The sequence below is a fragment of the Elephas maximus genome, chromosome 13 (assembly GCF_024166365.1).
Source record: "Elephas maximus indicus isolate mEleMax1 chromosome 13, mEleMax1 primary haplotype, whole genome shotgun sequence".
In the NCBI taxonomy this organism is placed as follows: Eukaryota; Metazoa; Chordata; class Mammalia; order Proboscidea; family Elephantidae; genus Elephas; species Elephas maximus.
Window position 1 is genome coordinate 100,383,680 of NC_064831.1, and position 18,975 is coordinate 100,402,654.

The 18,975-nt window shown below is 49.2% G+C and overlaps 12 non-coding genes across 12 annotated transcripts; all 12 read left to right on the forward strand.

The window, feature by feature from the left end:
* Nucleotides 1–82: 82 nt before the first annotated feature.
* Nucleotides 83–163, forward strand: LOC126057494 (small nucleolar RNA SNORD115). The gene has a single exon (XR_007512580.1). It is a non-coding gene; the product is annotated as a small nucleolar RNA SNORD115 (small nucleolar RNA).
* Nucleotides 164–1,780: 1,617 nt separating this feature from the next.
* On the forward strand, nt 1,781–1,858 carry LOC126057866 (small nucleolar RNA SNORD115). The gene has a single exon (XR_007512939.1). It is a non-coding gene; the product is annotated as a small nucleolar RNA SNORD115 (small nucleolar RNA).
* Nucleotides 1,859–3,476: 1,618 nt separating this feature from the next.
* LOC126057496 (small nucleolar RNA SNORD115) lies at nt 3,477–3,557 on the forward strand. Its single transcript, XR_007512581.1, has one exon. It is a non-coding gene; the product is annotated as a small nucleolar RNA SNORD115 (small nucleolar RNA).
* A 1,617-nt stretch (nt 3,558–5,174) lies between these two features.
* LOC126057867 (small nucleolar RNA SNORD115) lies at nt 5,175–5,252 on the forward strand. The gene has a single exon (XR_007512940.1). It is a non-coding gene; the product is annotated as a small nucleolar RNA SNORD115 (small nucleolar RNA).
* A 1,618-nt stretch (nt 5,253–6,870) lies between these two features.
* LOC126057497 (small nucleolar RNA SNORD115) lies at nt 6,871–6,951 on the forward strand. The gene has a single exon (XR_007512582.1). It is a non-coding gene; the product is annotated as a small nucleolar RNA SNORD115 (small nucleolar RNA).
* A 1,617-nt stretch (nt 6,952–8,568) lies between these two features.
* LOC126057868 (small nucleolar RNA SNORD115) lies at nt 8,569–8,646 on the forward strand. Its single transcript, XR_007512941.1, has one exon. It is a non-coding gene; the product is annotated as a small nucleolar RNA SNORD115 (small nucleolar RNA).
* A 1,618-nt stretch (nt 8,647–10,264) lies between these two features.
* Nucleotides 10,265–10,345, forward strand: LOC126057498 (small nucleolar RNA SNORD115). The gene has a single exon (XR_007512583.1). It is a non-coding gene; the product is annotated as a small nucleolar RNA SNORD115 (small nucleolar RNA).
* Nucleotides 10,346–11,962: 1,617 nt separating this feature from the next.
* Nucleotides 11,963–12,040, forward strand: LOC126057869 (small nucleolar RNA SNORD115). The gene has a single exon (XR_007512942.1). It is a non-coding gene; the product is annotated as a small nucleolar RNA SNORD115 (small nucleolar RNA).
* A 1,618-nt stretch (nt 12,041–13,658) lies between these two features.
* LOC126057500 (small nucleolar RNA SNORD115) lies at nt 13,659–13,739 on the forward strand. The gene has a single exon (XR_007512585.1). It is a non-coding gene; the product is annotated as a small nucleolar RNA SNORD115 (small nucleolar RNA).
* A 1,617-nt stretch (nt 13,740–15,356) lies between these two features.
* On the forward strand, nt 15,357–15,434 carry LOC126057870 (small nucleolar RNA SNORD115). Its single transcript, XR_007512943.1, has one exon. It is a non-coding gene; the product is annotated as a small nucleolar RNA SNORD115 (small nucleolar RNA).
* Nucleotides 15,435–17,052: 1,618 nt separating this feature from the next.
* Nucleotides 17,053–17,133, forward strand: LOC126057501 (small nucleolar RNA SNORD115). Its single transcript, XR_007512586.1, has one exon. It is a non-coding gene; the product is annotated as a small nucleolar RNA SNORD115 (small nucleolar RNA).
* Nucleotides 17,134–18,750: 1,617 nt separating this feature from the next.
* LOC126057872 (small nucleolar RNA SNORD115) lies at nt 18,751–18,828 on the forward strand. Its single transcript, XR_007512944.1, has one exon. It is a non-coding gene; the product is annotated as a small nucleolar RNA SNORD115 (small nucleolar RNA).
* The last annotated feature ends 147 nt before the right edge of the window (nt 18,829–18,975 follow it).

Consider the following 18,975-nt stretch of genomic DNA (forward strand, 5'->3'; position numbering starts at 1 on the left):
CGTGATTGCGGGCTGGATGGACGATATCGGTGGTGAGGAACTTGAAGACTCAGGTGATTTCTCCCGGGGATTGAGATGTCTCGGGTCAACGAAGACACCTCAACTTGTCTCCAAGAGAGATGATGACATAAAAATCATGCTCAATAGGATCCCGCTGAGGCCCAGAGAGAAACTCCTTTTCCCTAACGTTAATGATCTGCTTCAGAGTGGACCCCCGTTTGGATCCCTTTTTCCTCCACCAAGTGATCAAAAACTCCTCCCTGACCGATTTTGGTCATGCTGATTCCTTGGCTCTTTTCGTCTTTTTCTGTCATTTGGAAAGACCTGCTTTCAGGAGATTCACCACCGAAAGAACTCAAGGTGAGTGAATGATGGCGGTTCTCCCTTGTCTCTGGTGACACTTAGACAAGTGAAAATGGAGCCCAAGAGGCAGTCGGGTTTTGTGGAAAAGCTGAGACGTGTCCCCTGCTTTGAGCTTGACCTGACCTATTGACCAAGTGGCGGTGATATGCACGGGTGGATAGGTAGGAAGCACAGGAACCTAGAAGAATTTCCACTTGAGTAATTTTTGATCGTCCGGTTCCCAGTCGGTTATGTCTACGGAATTTGAGAATATTTTCAACTCTCAACTCTTTACGGGATGGGAGTGTGTAGCAGCTCTACTGGAGAAACCAGAGAGACTTGCCCTAGTTGAAAGCCTGTGTCAGTTGCGACTGGACTCTTAGGATCTCCAGGGCGTCTTTCCCAGACATCTTGGTATTGGATGAAGACTGGAGTAGCCTGATACCTCGCTGTAGCATTCAAGAAAAGGCAGCAGCACCACTATCTGAGTCAAAAAGCTAATGCCAGGCTCAATACCATTCGGTACGTGGGTCGCGAGCGTCATGACTCGTTTCAGGTTCATACCACAGGAGGTCAGGATCTGCTGACAGCCTAATCAGGCAATGCAGGCATAACTGCTGCCTTCCACATGTGGAAAGATCATTTTCTTGACAGATCTTTGGAATCTTGTAGAGATTCCATAGAACTCCTTTTCCGTGTGCCCCACGGGATCCTCTGATGCTTGATATACGGGAGGAGATGTGTTCCCTCTCTGGGGATTATTGGGGCCTGAGGTAGATTCGATTGTGTCTCTCCATGGCTCAGTGGTGAAACGAAAGCGTTGAAGGACTGTGGCAATTTTAACAAGTGTTGGCAGAATTCTTGGAAAGCTATTCTTTTCCAAATGTCCTCCAGCTGATTTGAAGATCCCCCGGTGCTGGGGACTCTTGGGTGCCATTTCCCGGGAGTCCGCACACATTGGACAGTGCCCGTGGACGCATAGTTGGCTGCCTTCAACACATCAGTCAGGCTTAAGCAATGGCAAAGGCTCCTTTTGCCTGGGTCCTCCTGTAAATTTGTGCTACATCCAGAGACCTCTCTGCCTTCTTCTGAATATTGCATGATTCTCTCCTTCTGTCATGGGTCAGCAGACTCCCCAGTGGGTTGCAAATGGCTGTCTTGATTTTGTCCATGTGTTCGCGAATGTCTGGCTGAAAGCCTAGCCTTAGGGAAGTGAGTTTCTCTTCTGGGATCTCTGTCTTACTGATTTCCCCTTTTCAAAGGGTTAGTGAGGTCGATGTCTCTTGTCCTGCTTTCATGGGGGTCAAGCCAACTGCCCGGGAAACTGGAAGATGATGTGTGAACGCTCTCATCCACTGTCCTTCCTGGGTGGAAGGAAGACATTTGTGGTAAGCATCTTCAGGTCTCAGGGGATTTTTCCTGGGGAGTGATATGGCCGGGGTCAATGATGACATAATCTGTCTGGAAGAGAGATGATGACCTAAAAATCATGCTCAGAGAGGTTATGCTGAGGCCCTGTGGGAAAGTCCTTTGGCCCAGCCTTACAGATCTTCTTTAGAGCGGACTCCCATTTTGATTTCTTTCACCTGCACCAAGTAATCCAAAAGACCTGGGTGGCCGATTTTGGTCAGGTTGATTCCTTGGCTCTTTTCCTCTTTTTGTGTCCTTTAGCAAAACCTGCCTCCGAGGAGTTCACCGTTGCGAGGACAAAAGGTGAGGGATTTCCCGTGATTTGCCCTGGCCCCATCTGACACTTAGGCAAGTGAGGATACACCACAAAAGGCAGTAGGGTTTGCTGACAAGGCTGAGGCATGTCCCCTGGTGTGTGCTTGACCTTGCCTGGTTGACTAAGTGGCGGTGACGTGCGTGGGTGGATACTTAGGAATCAGAGAATCCTGAAACATGTGCGCTGGAGTCATCTGCGATAGCCTGGGCCCAAGTCCGATACGGCCTACCGAAATGGGAGAAACGGCCAACTAGAACAATGTATTTTCCCAAGATATTTATGAGATGTGAATGGCTCAGAGCTCTACAGGAGACTGGTCAACTTGCTGTAATTGAAAGCGTGTGTCAGTTGCGGCTGGACTCGCAGGATTTGCAGGTCGCTTTTCCCGTGAATCTTGAAATTGGATGAGCGACTCAGTAGTCTGATAGCTGGCTCCAGCTTTCAAGTAAAGGTAGCTGCACAGATAACTGCGTAGAAAATCTAAAGTCAGGGTCGATGCCAGGTGTGAAGGGGACACGAGGGTCAGGAGCACTTTCAGGTTGATGCCACAGGAGGTCATGTTTCCCTGGAGCTCTAGACAGTGAAAGCAGGCGTAAGTGCTGCCTTGCACATGTGCAAAGATCCCTGTTCCTACAGAGTTGGTTGGAATCCTGTAGAGGTTCCATAAGACTCCTGCTCTCTTTGTGCCAAGGAATCCTCTGATGGTTGATAAACAGGAGGAGATGTGTTCCCTGTGTTCCCATTCTTTGGGAATGAGGTGGCCTTGACTGTGTCTCTCCATGGCACAAGGGTGAAATCAAACTCTGGAAATGCCTAGTTGATTTGGGGGCCAAATTCTTGGTGAAAGCACTCTTCCGAGTGTCCCACAGCTCATTTGAAGATCCCCAGTTTTGGGAACCCTTGGATGTCATTTCCTGGAAGTGCTCGTGCACGGATCCGTGCCTGTGGACACAGATTCGGCTTCCTCGTAGACATTAGCCGGGGCTGATCAAATGAATAGCCTGTTCTTGGCTGGGACTTCCTGAGTACTTTTCTCCATTCGGAGTCCTCTATGCCTTGTCTTGATCTGGCACGCGTCTGCCTTTCTGTCAAGGGTCAGCAGTCTCACTAATGGGCGAGAAGTGTGTGTCTTGATTTCGTCCGTCTTTTGGGCTATATGTGGAAAAAGCATAGCTGTTAGGCAATGAATGTCTCTCGTCTGATGTCTGACTTACTTCTTTGCCCTTCCTCAAAGGATTGCAAGGTCGAAGCCTGTTTTCCTGCTTTCATGAGGGTCAAGCTAGTCCCCGGGAAACCGGAAGAGGATGTGCGAACCTTCTCATCCTGCGTGATTGCGGGCTGGATGGACGATATCAGTGGTGAGGAACTTGAAGACTCAGGTGATTTCTCCCGGGGATTGAGATGTCTCGGGTCAACGAAGACACCTCAACTTGTCTCCAAGAGAGATGATGACATAAAAATCATGCTCAATAGGATCCCGCTGAGGCCCAGAGAGAAACTCCTTTTCCCTAACGTTAATGATCTGCTTCAGAGTGGACCCCCGTTTGGATCCCTTTTTCCTCCACCAAGTGATCAAAAACTCCTCCCTGACCGATTTTGGTCATGCTGATTCCTTGGCTCTTTTCGTCTTTTTCTGTCATTTGGAAAGACCTGCTTTCAGGAGATTCACCACCGAAAGAACTCAAGGTGAGTGAATGATGGCGGTTCTCCCTTGTCTCTGGTGACACTTAGACAAGTGAAAATGGAGCCCAAGAGGCAGTCGGGTTTTGTGGAAAAGCTGAGACGTGTCCCCTGCCTTGAGCTTGACCTGACCTATTGACCAAGTGGCGGTGATATGCACGGGTGGATAGGTAGGAAGCACAGGAACCTAGAAGAATTTCCACTTGAGTAATTTTTGATCGTCCGGTTCCCAGTCGGTTATGTCTACGGAATTTGAGAATATTTTCAACTCTCAACTCTTTACGGGATGGGAGTGTGTAGCAGCTCTACTGGAGAAACCAGAGAGACTTGCCCTAGTTGAAAGCCTGTGTCAGTTGCGACTGGACTCTTAGGATCTCCAGGGCGTCTTTCCCAGACATCTTGGTATTGGATGAAGACTGGAGTAGCCTGATACCTCGCTGTAGCATTCAAGAAAAGGCAGCAGCACCACTATCTGAGTCAAAAAGCTAATGCCAGGCTCAATACCATTCGGTACGTGGGTCGCGAGCGTCATGACTCGTTTCAGGTTCATACCACAGGAGGTCAGGATCTGCTGACAGCCTAATCAGGCAATGCAGGCATAACTGCTGCCTTCCACATGTGGAAAGATCATTTTCTTGACAGATCTTTGGAATCTTGTAGAGATTCCATAGAACTCCTTTTCCGTGTGCCCCACGGGATCCTCTGATGCTTGATATACGGGAGGAGATGTGTTCCCTCTCTGGGGATTATTGGGGCCTGAGGTAGATTCGATTGTGTCTCTCCATGGCTCAGTGGTGAAACGAAAGCGTTGAAGGACTGTGGCAATTTTAACAAGTGTTGGCAGAATTCTTGGAAAGCTATTCTTTTCCAAATGTCCTCCAGCTGATTTGAAGATCCCCCGGTGCTGGGGACTCTTGGGTGCCATTTCCCGGGAGTCCGCACACATTGGACAGTGCCCGTGGACGCATAGTTGGCTGCCTTCAACACATCAGTCAGGCTTAAGCAATGGCAAAGGCTCCTTTTGCCTGGGTCCTCCTGTAAATTTGTGCTACATCCAGAGACCTCTCTGCCTTCTTCTGAATATTGCATGATTCTCTCCTTCTGTCATGGGTCAGCAGACTCCCCAGTGGGTTGCAAATGGCTGTGTTGATTTTGTCCATGTGTTCGCGAATGTCTGGCTGAAAGCCTAGCCTTAGGGAAGTGAGTTTCTCTTCTGGGATCTCTGTCTTACTGATTTCCCCTTTTCAAAGGGTTAGTGAGGTCGATGTCTCTTGTCCTGCTTTCATGGGGGTCAAGCCAACTGCCCGGGAAACTGGAAGATGATGTGTGAACGCTCTCATCCACTGTCCTTCCTGGGTGGAAGGAAGACATTTGTGGTAAGCATCTTCAGGTCTCAGGGGATTTTTCCTGGGGAGTGATATGGCCGGGGTCAATGATGACATAATCTGTCTGGAAGAGAGATGATGACCTAAAAATCATGCTCAGAGAGGTTATGCTGAGGCCCTGTGGGAAAGTCCTTTGGCCCAGCCTTACAGATCTTCTTTAGAGCGGACTCCCATTTTGATTTCTTTCACCTGCACCAAGTAATCCAAAAGACCTGGGTGGCCGATTTTGGTCAGGTTGATTCCTTGGCTCTTTTCCTCTTTTTGTGTCCTTTAGCAAAACCTGCCTCCGAGGAGTTCACCGTTGCGAGGACAAAAGGTGAGGGATTTCCCGTGATTTGCCCTGGCCCCATCTGACACTTAGGCAAGTGAGGATACACCACAAAAGGCAGTAGGGTTTGCTGACAAGGCTGAGGCATGTCCCCTGGTGTGTGCTTGACCTTGCCTGGTTGACTAAGTGGCGGTGACGTGCGTGGGTGGATACTTAGGAATCAGAGAATCCTGAAACATGTGCGCTGGAGTCATCTGCGATAGCCTGGGCCCAAGTCCGATACGGCCTACCGAAATGGGAGAAACGGCCAACTAGAACAATGTATTTTCCCAAGATATTTATGAGATGTGAATGGCTCAGAGCTCTACAGGAGACTGGTCAACTTGCTGTAATTGAAAGCGTGTGTCAGTTGCGGCTGGACTCGCAGGATTTGCAGGTCGCTTTTCCCGTGAATCTTGAAATTGGATGAGCGACTCAGTAGTCTGATAGCTGGCTCCAGCTTTCAAGTAAAGGTAGCTGCACAGATAACTGCGTAGAAAATCTAAAGTCAGGGTCGATGCCAGGTGTGAAGGGGACACGAGGGTCAGGAGCACTTTCAGGTTGATGCCACAGGAGGTCATGTTTCCCTGGAGCTCTAGACAGTGAAAGCAGGCGTAAGTGCTGCCTTGCACATGTGCAAAGATCCCTGTTCCTACAGAGTTGGTTGGAATCCTGTAGAGGTTCCATAAGACTCCTGCTCTCTTTGTGCCAAGGAATCCTCTGATGGTTGATAAACAGGAGGAGATGTGTTCCCTGTGTTCCCATTCTTTGGGAATGAGGTGGCCTTGACTGTGTCTCTCCATGGCACAAGGGTGAAATCAAACTCTGGAAATGCCTAGTTGATTTGGGGGCCAAATTCTTGGTGAAAGCACTCTTCCGAGTGTCCCACAGCTCATTTGAAGATCCCCAGTTTTGGGAACCCTTGGATGTCATTTCCTGGAAGTGCTCGTGCACGGATCCGTGCCTGTGGACACAGATTCGGCTTCCTCGTAGACATTAGCCGGGGCTGATCAAATGAATAGCCTGTTCTTGGCTGGGACTTCCTGAGTACTTTTCTCCATTCGGAGTCCTCTATGCCTTGTCTTGATCTGGCACGCGTCTGCCTTTCTGTCAAGGGTCAGCAGTCTCACTAATGGGCGAGAAGTGTGTGTCTTGATTTCGTCCCTCTTTTGGGCTATATGTGGAAAAAGCATAGCTGTTAGGCAATGAATGTCTCTCGTCTGATGTCTGACTTACTTCTTTGCCCTTCCTCAAAGGATTGCAAGGTCGAAGCCTGTTTTCCTGCTTTCATGAGGGTCAAGCTAGTCCCCGGGACACCGGAAGAGGATGTGCGAACCTTCTCATCCTGCGTGATTGCGGGCTGGATGGACGATATCGGTGGTGAGGAACTTGAAGACTCAGGTGATTTCTCCCGGGGATTGAGATGTCTCGGGTCAACGAAGACACCTCAACTTGTCTCCAAGAGAGATGATGACATAAAAATCATGCTCAATAGGATCCCGCTGAGGCCCAGAGAGAAACTCCTTTTCCCTAACGTTAATGATCTGCTTCAGAGTGGACCCCCGTTTGGATCCCTTTTTCCTCCACCAAGTGATCAAAAACGCCTCCCTGACCGATTTTGGTCATGCTGATTCCTTGGCTCTTTTCGTCTTTTTCTGTCATTTGGAAAGACCTGCTTTCAGGAGATTCACCACCGAAAGAACTCAAGGTGAGTGAATGATGGCGGTTCTCCCTTGTCTCTGGTGACACTTAGACAAGTGAAAATGGAGCCCAAGAGGCAGTCGGGTTTTGTGGAAAAGCTGAGACGTGTCCCCTGCTTTGAGCTTGACCTGACCTATTGACCAAGTGGCGGTGATATGCACGGGTGGATAGGTAGGAAGCACAGGAACCTAGAAGAATTTCCACTTGAGTAATTTTTGATCGTCCGGTTCCCAGTCGGTTATGTCTACGGAATTTGAGAATATTTTCAACTCTCAACTCTTTACGGGATGGGAGTGTGTAGCAGCTCTACTGGAGAAACCAGAGAGACTTGCCCTAGTTGAAAGCCTGTGTCAGTTGCGACTGGACTCTTAGGATCTCCAGGGCGTCTTTCCCAGACATCTTGGTATTGGATGAAGACTGGAGTAGCCTGATACCTCGCTGTAGCATTCAAGAAAAGGCAGCAGCACCACTATCTGAGTCAAAAAGCTAATGCCAGGCTCAATACCATTCGGTACGTGGGTCGCGAGCGTCATGACTCGTTTCAGGTTCATACCACAGGAAGTCAGGATCTGCTGACAGCCTAATCAGGCAATGCAGGCATAACTGCTGCCTTCCACATGTGGAAAGATCATTTTCTTGACAGATCTTTGGAATCTTGTAGAGATTCCATAGAACTCCTTTTCCGTGTGCCCCACGGGATCCTCTGATGCTTGATATACGGGAGGAGATGTGTTCCCTCTCTGGGGATTATTGGGGCCTGAGGTAGATTCGATTGTGTCTCTCCATGGCTCAGTGGTGAAACGAAAGCGTTGAAGGACTGTGGCAATTTTAACAAGTGTTGGCAGAATTCTTGGAAAGCTATTCTTTTCCAAATGTCCTCCAGCTGATTTGAAGATCCCCCGGTGCTGGGGACTCTTGGGTGCCATTTCCCGGGAGTCCGCACACATTGGACAGTGCCCGTGGACGCATAGTTGGCTGCCTTCAACACATCAGTCAGGCTTAAGCAATGGCAAAGGCTCCTTTTGCCTGGGTCCTCCTGTAAATTTGTGCTACATCCAGAGACCTCTCTGCCTTCTTCTGAATATTGCATGATTCTCTCCTTCTGTCATGGGTCAGCAGACTCCCCAGTGGGTTGCAAATGGCTGTCTTGATTTTGTCCATGTGTTCGCGAATGTCTGGCTGAAAGCCTAGCCTTAGGGAAGTGAGTTTCTCTTCTGGGATCTCTGTCTTACTGATTTCCCCTTTTCAAAGGGTTAGTGAGGTCGATGTCTCTTGTCCTGCTTTCATGGGGGTCAAGCCAACTGCCCGGGAAACTGGAAGATGATGTGTGAACGCTCTCATCCACTGTCCTTCCTGGGTGGAAGGAAGACATTTGTGGTAAGCATCTTCAGGTCTCAGGGGATTTTTCCTGGGGAGTGATATGGCCGGGGTCAATGATGACATAATCTGTCTGGAAGAGAGATGATGACCTAAAAATCATGCTCAGAGAGGTTATGCTGAGGCCCTGTGGGAAAGTCCTTTGGCCCAGCCTTACAGATCTTCTTTAGAGCGGACTCCCATTTTGATTTCTTTCACCTGCACCAAGTAATCCAAAAGACCTGGGTGGCCGATTTTGGTCAGGTTGATTCCTTGGCTCTTTTCCTCTTTTTGTGTCCTTTAGCAAAACCTGCCTCCGAGGAGTTCACCGTTGCGAGGACAAAAGGTGAGGGATTTCCCGTGATTTGCCCTGGCCCCATCTGACACTTAGGCAAGTGAGGATACACCACAAAAGGCAGTAGGGTTTGCTGACAAGGCTGAGGCATGTCCCCTGGTGTGTGCTTGACCTTGCCTGGTTGACTAAGTGGCGGTGACGTGCGTGGGTGGATACTTAGGAATCAGAGAATCCTGAAACATGTGCGCTGGAGTCATCTGCGATAGCCTGGGCCCAAGTCCGATACGGCCTACCGAAATGGGAGAAACGGCCAACTAGAACAATGTATTTTCCCAAGATATTTATGAGATGTGAATGGCTCAGAGCTCTACAGGAGACTGGTCAACTTGCTGTAATTGAAAGCGTGTGTCAGTTGCGGCTGGACTCGCAGGATTTGCAGGTCGCTTTTCCCGTGAATCTTGAAATTGGATGAGCGACTCAGTAGTCTGATAGCTGGCTCCAGCTTTCAAGTAAAGGTAGCTGCACAGATAACTGCGTAGAAAATCTAAAGTCAGGGTCGATGCCAGGTGTGAAGGGGACACGAGGGTCAGGAGCACTTTCAGGTTGATGCCACAGGAGGTCATGTTTCCCTGGAGCTCTAGACAGTGAAAGCAGGCGTAAGTGCTGCCTTGCACATGTGCAAAGATCCCTGTTCCTACAGAGTTGGTTGGAATCCTGTAGAGGTTCCATAAGACTCCTGCTCTCTTTGTGCCAAGGAATCCTCTGATGGTTGATAAACAGGAGGAGATGTGTTCCCTGTGTTCCCATTCTTTGGGAATGAGGTGGCCTTGACTGTGTCTCTCCATGGCACAAGGGTGAAATCAAACTCTGGAAATGCCTAGTTGATTTGGGGGCCAAATTCTTGGTGAAAGCACTCTTCCGAGTGTCCCACAGCTCATTTGAAGATCCCCAGTTTTGGGAACCCTTGGATGTCATTTCCTGGAAGTGCTCGTGCACGGATCCGTGCCTGTGGACACAGATTCGGCTTCCTCGTAGACATTAGCCGGGGCTGATCAAATGAATAGCCTGTTCTTGGCTGGGACTTCCTGAGTACTTTTCTCCATTCGGAGTCCTCTATGCCTTGTCTTGATCTGGCACGCGTCTGCCTTTCTGTCAAGGGTCAGCAGTCTCACTAATGGGCGAGAAGTGTGTGTCTTGATTTCGTCCCTCTTTTGGGCTATATGTGGAACAAGCATAGCTGTTAGGCAATGAATGTCTCTCGTCTGATGTCTGACTTACTTCTTTGCCCTTCCTCAAAGGATTGCAAGGTCGAAGCCTGTTTTCCTGCTTTCATGAGGGTCAAGCTAGTCCCCGGGAAACCGGAAGAGGATGTGCGAACCTTCTCATCCTGCGTGATTGCGGGCTGGATGGACGATATCGGTGGTGAGGAACTTGAAGACTCAGGTGATTTCTCCCGGGGATTGAGATGTCTCGGGTCAACGAAGACACCTCAACTTGTCTCCAAGAGAGATGATGACATAAAAATCATGCTCAATAGGATCCCGCTGAGGCCCAGAGAGAAACTCCTTTTCCCTAACGTTAATGATCTGCTTCAGAGTGGACCCCCGTTTGGATCCCTTTTTCCTCCACCAAGTGATCAAAAACGCCTCCCTGACCGATTTTGGTCATGCTGATTCCTTGGCTCTTTTCGTCTTTTTCTGTCATTTGGAAAGACCTGCTTTCAGGAGATTCACCACCGAAAGAACTCAAGGTGAGTGAATGATGGCGGTTCTCCCTTGTCTCTGGTGACACTTAGACAAGTGAAAATGGAGCCCAAGAGGCAGTCGGGTTTTGTGGAAAAGCTGAGACGTGTCCCCTGCTTTGAGCTTGACCTGACCTATTGACCAAGTGGCGGTGATATGCACGGGTGGATAGGTAGGAAGCACAGGAACCTAGAAGAATTTCCACTTGAGTAATTTTTGATCGTCCGGTTCCCAGTCGGTTATGTCTACGGAATTTGAGAATATTTTCAACTCTCAACTCTTTACGGGATGGGAGTGTGTAGCAGCTCTACTGGAGAAACCAGAGAGACTTGCCCTAGTTGAAAGCCTGTGTCAGTTGCGACTGGACTCTTAGGATCTCCAGGGCGTCTTTCCCAGACATCTTGGTATTGGATGAAGACTGGAGTAGCCTGATACCTCGCTGTAGCATTCAAGAAAAGGCAGCAGCACCACTATCTGAGTCAAAAAGCTAATGCCAGGCTCAATACCATTCGGTACGTGGGTCGCGAGCGTCATGACTCGTTTCAGGTTCATACCACAGGAAGTCAGGATCTGCTGACAGCCTAATCAGGCAATGCAGGCATAACTGCTGCCTTCCACATGTGGAAAGATCATTTTCTTGACAGATCTTTGGAATCTTGTAGAGATTCCATAGAACTCCTTTTCCGTGTGCCCCACGGGATCCTCTGATGCTTGATATACGGGAGGAGATGTGTTCCCTCTCTGGGGATTATTGGGGCCTGAGGTAGATTCGATTGTGTCTCTCCATGGCTCAGTGGTGAAACGAAAGCGTTGAAGGACTGTGGCAATTTTAACAAGTGTTGGCAGAATTCTTGGAAAGCTATTCTTTTCCAAATGTCCTCCAGCTGATTTGAAGATCCCCCGGTGCTGGGGACTCTTGGGTGCCATTTCCCGGGAGTCCGCACACATTGGACAGTGCCCGTGGACGCATAGTTGGCTGCCTTCAACACATCAGTCAGGCTTAAGCAATGGCAAAGGCTCCTTTTGCCTGGGTCCTCCTGTAAATTTGTGCTACATCCAGAGACCTCTCTGCCTTCTTCTGAATATTGCATGATTCTCTCCTTCTGTCATGGGTCAGCAGACTCCCCAGTGGGTTGCAAATGGCTGTCTTGATTTTGTCCATGTGTTCGCGAATGTCTGGCTGAAAGCCTAGCCTTAGGGAAGTGAGTTTCTCTTCTGGGATCTCTGTCTTACTGATTTCCCCTTTTCAAAGGGTTAGTGAGGTCGATGTCTCTTGTCCTGCTTTCATGGGGGTCAAGCCAACTGCCCGGGAAACTGGAAGATGATGTGTGAACGCTCTCATCCACTGTCCTTCCTGGGTGGAAGGAAGACATTTGTGGTAAGCATCTTCAGGTCTCAGGGGATTTTTCCTGGGGAGTGATATGGCCGGGGTCAATGATGACATAATCTGTCTGGAAGAGAGATGATGACCTAAAAATCATGCTCAGAGAGGTTATGCTGAGGCCCTGTGGGAAAGTCCTTTGGCCCAGCCTTACAGATCTTCTTTAGAGCGGACTCCCATTTTGATTTCTTTCACCTGCACCAAGTAATCCAAAAGACCTGGGTGGCCGATTTTGGTCAGGTTGATTCCTTGGCTCTTTTCCTCTTTTTGTGTCCTTTAGCAAAACCTGCCTCCGAGGAGTTCACCGTTGCGAGGACAAAAGGTGAGGGATTTCCCGTGATTTGCCCTGGCCCCATCTGACACTTAGGCAAGTGAGGATACACCACAAAAGGCAGTAGGGTTTGCTGACAAGGCTGAGGCATGTCCCCTGGTGTGTGCTTGACCTTGCCTGGTTGACTAAGTGGCGGTGACGTGCGTGGGTGGATACTTAGGAATCAGAGAATCCTGAAACATGTGCGCTGGAGTCATCTGCGATAGCCTGGGCCCAAGTCCGATACGGCCTACCGAAATGGGAGAAACGGCCAACTAGAACAATGTATTTTCCCAAGATATTTATGAGATGTGAATGGCTCAGAGCTCTACAGGAGACTGGTCAACTTGCTGTAATTGAAAGCGTGTGTCAGTTGCGGCTGGACTCGCAGGATTTGCAGGTCGCTTTTCCCGTGAATCTTGAAATTGGATGAGCGACTCAGTAGTCTGATAGCTGGCTCCAGCTTTCAAGTAAAGGTAGCTGCACAGATAACTGCGTAGAAAATCTAAAGTCAGGGTCGATGCCAGGTGTGAAGGGGACACGAGGGTCAGGAGCACTTTCAGGTTGATGCCACAGGAGGTCATGTTTCCCTGGAGCTCTAGACAGTGAAAGCAGGCGTAAGTGCTGCCTTGCACATGTGCAAAGATCCCTGTTCCTACAGAGTTGGTTGGAATCCTGTAGAGGTTCCATAAGACTCCTGCTCTCTTTGTGCCAAGGAATCCTCTGATGGTTGATAAACAGGAGGAGATGTGTTCCCTGTGTTCCCATTCTTTGGGAATGAGGTGGCCTTGACTGTGTCTCTCCATGGCACAAGGGTGAAATCAAACTCTGGAAATGCCTAGTTGATTTGGGGGCCAAATTCTTGGTGAAAGCACTCTTCCGAGTGTCCCACAGCTCATTTGAAGATCCCCAGTTTTGGGAACCCTTGGATGTCATTTCCTGGAAGTGCTCGTGCACGGATCCGTGCCTGTGGACACAGATTCGGCTTCCTCGTAGACATTAGCCGGGGCTGATCAAATGAATAGCCTGTTCTTGGCTGGGACTTCCTGAGTACTTTTCTCCATTCGGAGTCCTCTATGCCTTGTCTTGATCTGGCACGCGTCTGCCTTTCTGTCAAGGGTCAGCAGTCTCACTAATGGGCGAGAAGTGTGTGTCTTGATTTCGTCCCTCTTTTGGGCTATATGTGGAAAAAGCATAGCTGTTAGGCAATGAATGTCTCTCGTCTGATGTCTGACTTACTTCTTTGCCCTTCCTCAAAGGATTGCAAGGTCGAAGCCTGTTTTCCTGCTTTCATGAGGGTCAAGCTAGTCCCCGGGACACCGGAAGAGGATGTGCGAACCTTCTCATCCTGCGTGATTGCGGGCTGGATGGACGATATCGGTGGTGAGGAACTTGAAGACTCAGGTGATTTCTCCCGGGGATTGAGATGTCTCGGGTCAACGAAGACACCTCAACTTGTCTCCAAGAGAGATGATGACATAAAAATCATGCTCAATAGGATCCCGCTGAGGCCCAGAGAGAAACTCCTTTTCCCTAACGTTAATGATCTGCTTCAGAGTGGACCCCCGTTTGGATCCCTTTTTCCTCCACCAAGTGATCAAAAACTCCTCCCTGACCGATTTTGGTCATGCTGATTCCTTGGCTCTTTTCGTCTTTTTCTGTCATTTGGAAAGACCTGCTTTCAGGAGATTCACCACCGAAAGAACTCAAGGTGAGTGAATGATGGCGGTTCTCCCTTGTCTCTGGTGACACTTAGACAAGTGAAAATGGAGCCCAAGAGGCAGTCGGGTTTTGTGGAAAAGCTGAGACGTGTCCCCTGCTTTGAGCTTGACCTGACCTATTGACCAAGTGGCGGTGATATGCACGGGTGGATAGGTAGGAAGCACAGGAACCTAGAAGAATTTCCACTTGAGTAATTTTTGATCGTCCGGTTCCCAGTCGGTTATGTCTACGGAATTTGAGAATATTTTCAACTCTCAACTCTTTACGGGATGGGAGTGTGTAGCAGCTCTACTGGAGAAACCAGAGAGACTTGCCCTAGTTGAAAGCCTGTGTCAGTTGCGACTGGACTCTTAGGATCTCCAGGGCGTCTTTCCCAGACATCTTGGTATTGGATGAAGACTGGAGTAGCCTGATACCTCGCTGTAGCATTCAAGAAAAGGCAGCAGCACCACTATCTGAGTCAAAAAGCTAATGCCAGGCTCAATACCATTCGGTACGTGGGTCGCGAGCGTCATGACTCGTTTCAGGTTCATACCACAGGAGGTCAGGATCTGCTGACAGCCTAATCAGGCAATGCAGGCATAACTGCTGCCTTCCACATGTGGAAAGATCATTTTCTTGACAGATCTTTGGAATCTTGTAGAGATTCCATAGAACTCCTTTTCCGTGTGCCCCACGGGATCCTCTGATGCTTGATATACGGGAGGAGATGTGTTCCCTCTCTGGGGATTATTGGGGCCTGAGGTAGATTCGATTGTGTCTCTCCATGGCTCAGTGGTGAAACGAAAGCGTTGAAGGACTGTGGCAATTTTAACAAGTGTTGGCAGAATTCTTGGAAAGCTATTCTTTTCCAAATGTCCTCCAGCTGATTTGAAGATCCCCCGGTGCTGGGGACTCTTGGGTGCCATTTCCCGGGAGTCCGCACACATTGGACAGTGCCCGTGGACGCATAGTTGGCTGCCTTCAACACATCAGTCAGGCTTAAGCAATGGCAAAGGCTCCTTTTGCCTGGGTCCTCCTGTAAATTTGTGCTACATCCAGAGACCTCTCTGCCTTCTTCTGAATATTGCATGATTCTCTCCTTCTGTCATGGGTCAGCAGACTCCCCAGTGGGTTGCAAATGGCTGTGTTGATTTTGTCCATGTGTTCGCGAATGTCTGGCTGAAAGCCTAGCCTTAGGGAAGTGAGTTTCTCTTCTGGGATCTCTGTCTTACTGATTTCCCCTTTTCAAAGGGTTAGTGAGGTCGATGTCTCTTGTCCTGCTTTCATGGGGGTCAAGCCAACTGCCCGGGAAACTGGAAGATGATGTGTGAACGCTCTCATCCACTGTCCTTCCTGGGTGGAAGGAAGACATTTGTGGTAAGCATCTTCAGGTCTCAGGGGATTTTTCCTGGGGAGTGATATGGCCGGGGTCAATGATGACATAATCTGTCTGGAAGAGAGATGATGACCTAAAAATCATGCTCAGAGAGGTTATGCTGAGGCCCTGTGGGAAAGTCCTTTGGCCCAGCCTTACAGATCTTCTTTAGAGCGGACTCCCATTTTGATTTCTTTCACCTGCACCAAGTAATCCAAAAGACCTGGGTGGCCGATTTTGGTCAGGTTGATTCCTTGGCTCTTTTCCTCTTTTTGTGTCCTTTAGCAAAACCTGCCTCCGAGGAGTTCACCGTTGCGAGGACAAAAGGTGAGGGATTTCCCGTGATTTGCCCTGGCCCCATCTGACACTTAGGCAAGTGAGGATACACCACAAAAGGCAGTAGCGTTTGCTGACAAGGCTGAGGCATGTCCCCTGGTGTGTGCTTGACCTTGCCTGGTTGACTAAGTGGCGGTGACGTGCGTGGGTGGATACTTAGGAATCAGAGAATCCTGAAACATGTGCGCTGGAGTCATCTGCGATAGCCTGGGCCCAAGTCCGATACGGCCTACCGAAATGGGAGAAACGGCCAACTAGAACAATGTATTTTCCCAAGATATTTATGAGATGTGAATGGCTCAGAGCTCTACAGGAGACTGGTCAACTTGCTGTAATTGAAAGCGTGTGTCAGTTGCGGCTGGACTCGCAGGATTTGCAGGTCGCTTTTCCCGTGAATCTTGAAATTGGATGAGCGACTCAGTAGTCTGATAGCTGGCTCCAGCTTTCAAGTAAAGGTAGCTGCACAGATAACTGCGTAGAAAATCTAAAGTCAGGGTCGATGCCAGGTGTGAAGGGGACACGAGGGTCAGGAGCACTTTCAGGTTGATGCCACAGGAGGTCATGTTTCCCTGGAGCTCTAGACAGTGAAAGCAGGCGTAAGTGCTGCCTTGCACATGTGCAAAGATCCCTGTTCCTACAGAGTTGGTTGGAATCCTGTAGAGGTTCCATAAGACTCCTGCTCTCTTTGTGCCAAGGAATCCTCTGATGGTTGATAAACAGGAGGAGATGTGTTCCCTGTGTTCCCATTCTTTGGGAATGAGGTGGCCTTGACTGTGTCTCTCCATGGCACAAGGGTGAAATCAAACTCTGGAAATGCCTAGTTGATTTGGGGGCCAAATTCTTGGTGAAAGCACTCTTCCGAGTGTCCCACAGCTCATTTGAAGATCCCCAGTTTTGGGAACCCTTGGATGTCATTTCCTGGAAGTGCTCGTGCACGGATCCGTGCCTGTGGACACAGATTCGGCTTCCTCGTAGACATTAGCCGGGGCTGATCAAATGAATAGCCTGTTCTTGGCTGGGACTTCCTGAGTACTTTTCTCCATTCGGAGTCCTCTATGCCTTGTCTTGATCTGGCACGCGTCTGCCTTTCTGTCAAGGGTCAGCAGTCTCACTAATGGGCGAGAAGTGTGTGTCTTGATTTCGTCCCTCTTTTGGGCTATATGTGGAAAAAGCATAGCTGTTAGGCAATGAATGTCTCTCGTCTGATGTCTGACTTACTTCTTTGCCCTTCCTCAAAGGATTGCAAGGTCGAAGCCTGTTTTCCTGCTTTCATGAGGGTCAAGCTAGTCCCCGGGACACCGGAAGAGGATGTGCGAACCTTCTCATCCTGCGTGATTGCGGGCTGGATGGACGATATCGGTGGTGAGGAACTTGAAGACTCAGGTGATTTCTCCCGGGGATTGAGATGTCTCGGGTCAACGAAGACACCTCAACTTGTCTCCAAGAGAGATGATGACATAAAAATCATGCTCAATAGGATCCCGCTGAGGCCCAGAGAGAAACTCCTTTTCCCTAACGTTAATGATCTGCTTCAGAGTGGACCCCCGTTTGGATCCCTTTTTCCTCCACCAAGTGATCAAAAACTCCTCCCTGACCGATTTTGGTCATGCTGATTCCTTGGCTCTTTTCGTCTTTTTCTGTCATTTGGAAAGACCTGCTTTCAGGAGATTCACCACCGAAAGAACTCAAGGTGAGTGAATGATGGCGGTTCTCCCTTGTCTCTGGTGACACTTAGACAAGTGAAAATGGAGCCCAAGAGGCAGTCGGGTTTTGTGGAAAAGCTGAGACGTGTCCCCTGCTTTGAGCTTGACCTGACCTATTGACCAAGTGGCGGTGATATGCACGGGTGGATAGGTAGGAAGCACAGGAACCTAGAAGAATTTCCACTTGAGTAATTTTTGATCGTCCGGTTCCCAGTCGGGTATGTCTACGGAATTTGAGAATATTTTCAACTCTCAACTCTTTACGGGATGGGAGTGTGTAGCAGCTCTACTGGAGAAACCAGAGAGACTTGCCCTAGTTGAAAGCCTGTGTCAGTTGCGACTGGACTCTTAGGATCTCCAGGGCGTCTTTCCCAGACATCTTGGTATTGGATGAAGACTGGAGTAGCCTGATACCTCGCTGTAGCATTCAAGAAAAGGCAGCAGCACCACTATCTGAGTCAAAAAGCTAATGCCAGGCTCAATACCATTCGGTACGTGGGTCGCGAGCGTCATGACTCGTTTCAGGTTCATACCACAGGAGGTCAGGATCTGCTGACAGCCTAATCAGGCAATGCAGGCATAACTGCTGCCTTCCACATGTGGAAAGATCATTTTCTTGACAGATCTTTGGAATCTTGTAGAGATTCCATAGAACTCCTTTTCCGTGTGCCCCACGGGATCCTCTGATGCTTGATATACGGGAGGAGATGTGTTCCCTCTCTGGGGATTATTGGGGCCTGAGGTAGATTCGATTGTGTCTCTCCATGGCTCAGTGGTGAAACGAAAGCGTTGAAGGACTGTGGCAATTTTAACAAGTGTTGGCAGAATTCTTGGAAAGCTATTCTTTTCCAAATGTCCTCCAGCTGATTTGAAGATCCCCCGGTGCTGGGGACTCTTGGGTGCCATTTCCCGGGAGTCCGCACACATTGGACAGTGCCCGTGGACGCATAGTTGGCTGCCTTCAACACATCAGTCAGGCTTAAGCAATGGCAAAGGCTCCTTTTGCCTGGGTCCTCCTGTAAATTTGTGCTACATCCAGAGACCTCTCTGCCTTCTTCTGAATATTGCATGATTCTCTCCTTCTGTCATGGGTCAGCAGACTCCCCAGTGGGTTGCAAATGGCTGTGTTGATTTTGTCCATGTGTTCGCGAATGTCTGGCTGAAAGCCTAGCCTTAGGGAAGTGAGTTTCTCTTCTGGGATCTCTGTCTTACTGATTTCCCCTTTTCAAAGGGTTAGTGAGGTCGATGTCTCTTGTCCTGCTTTCATGGGGGTCAAGCCAACTGCCCGGGAAACTGGAAGATGATGTGTGAACGCTCTCATCCACTGTCCTTCCTGGGTGGAAGGAAGACATTTGTGGTAAGCATCTTCAGGTCTCAGGGGATTTTTCCTGGGGAGTGATATGGCCGGGGTCAATGATGACATAATCTGTCTGGAAGAGAGATGATGACCTAAAAATCATGCTCAGAGAGGTTATGCTGAGGCCCTGTGGGAAAGTCCTTTGGCCCAGCCTTACAGATCTTCTTTAGAGCGGACTCCCATTTTGATTTCTTTCACCTGCACCAAGTAATCCAAAAGACCTGGGTGGCCGATTTTGGTCAGGTTGATTCCTTGGCTCTTTTCCTCTTTTTGTG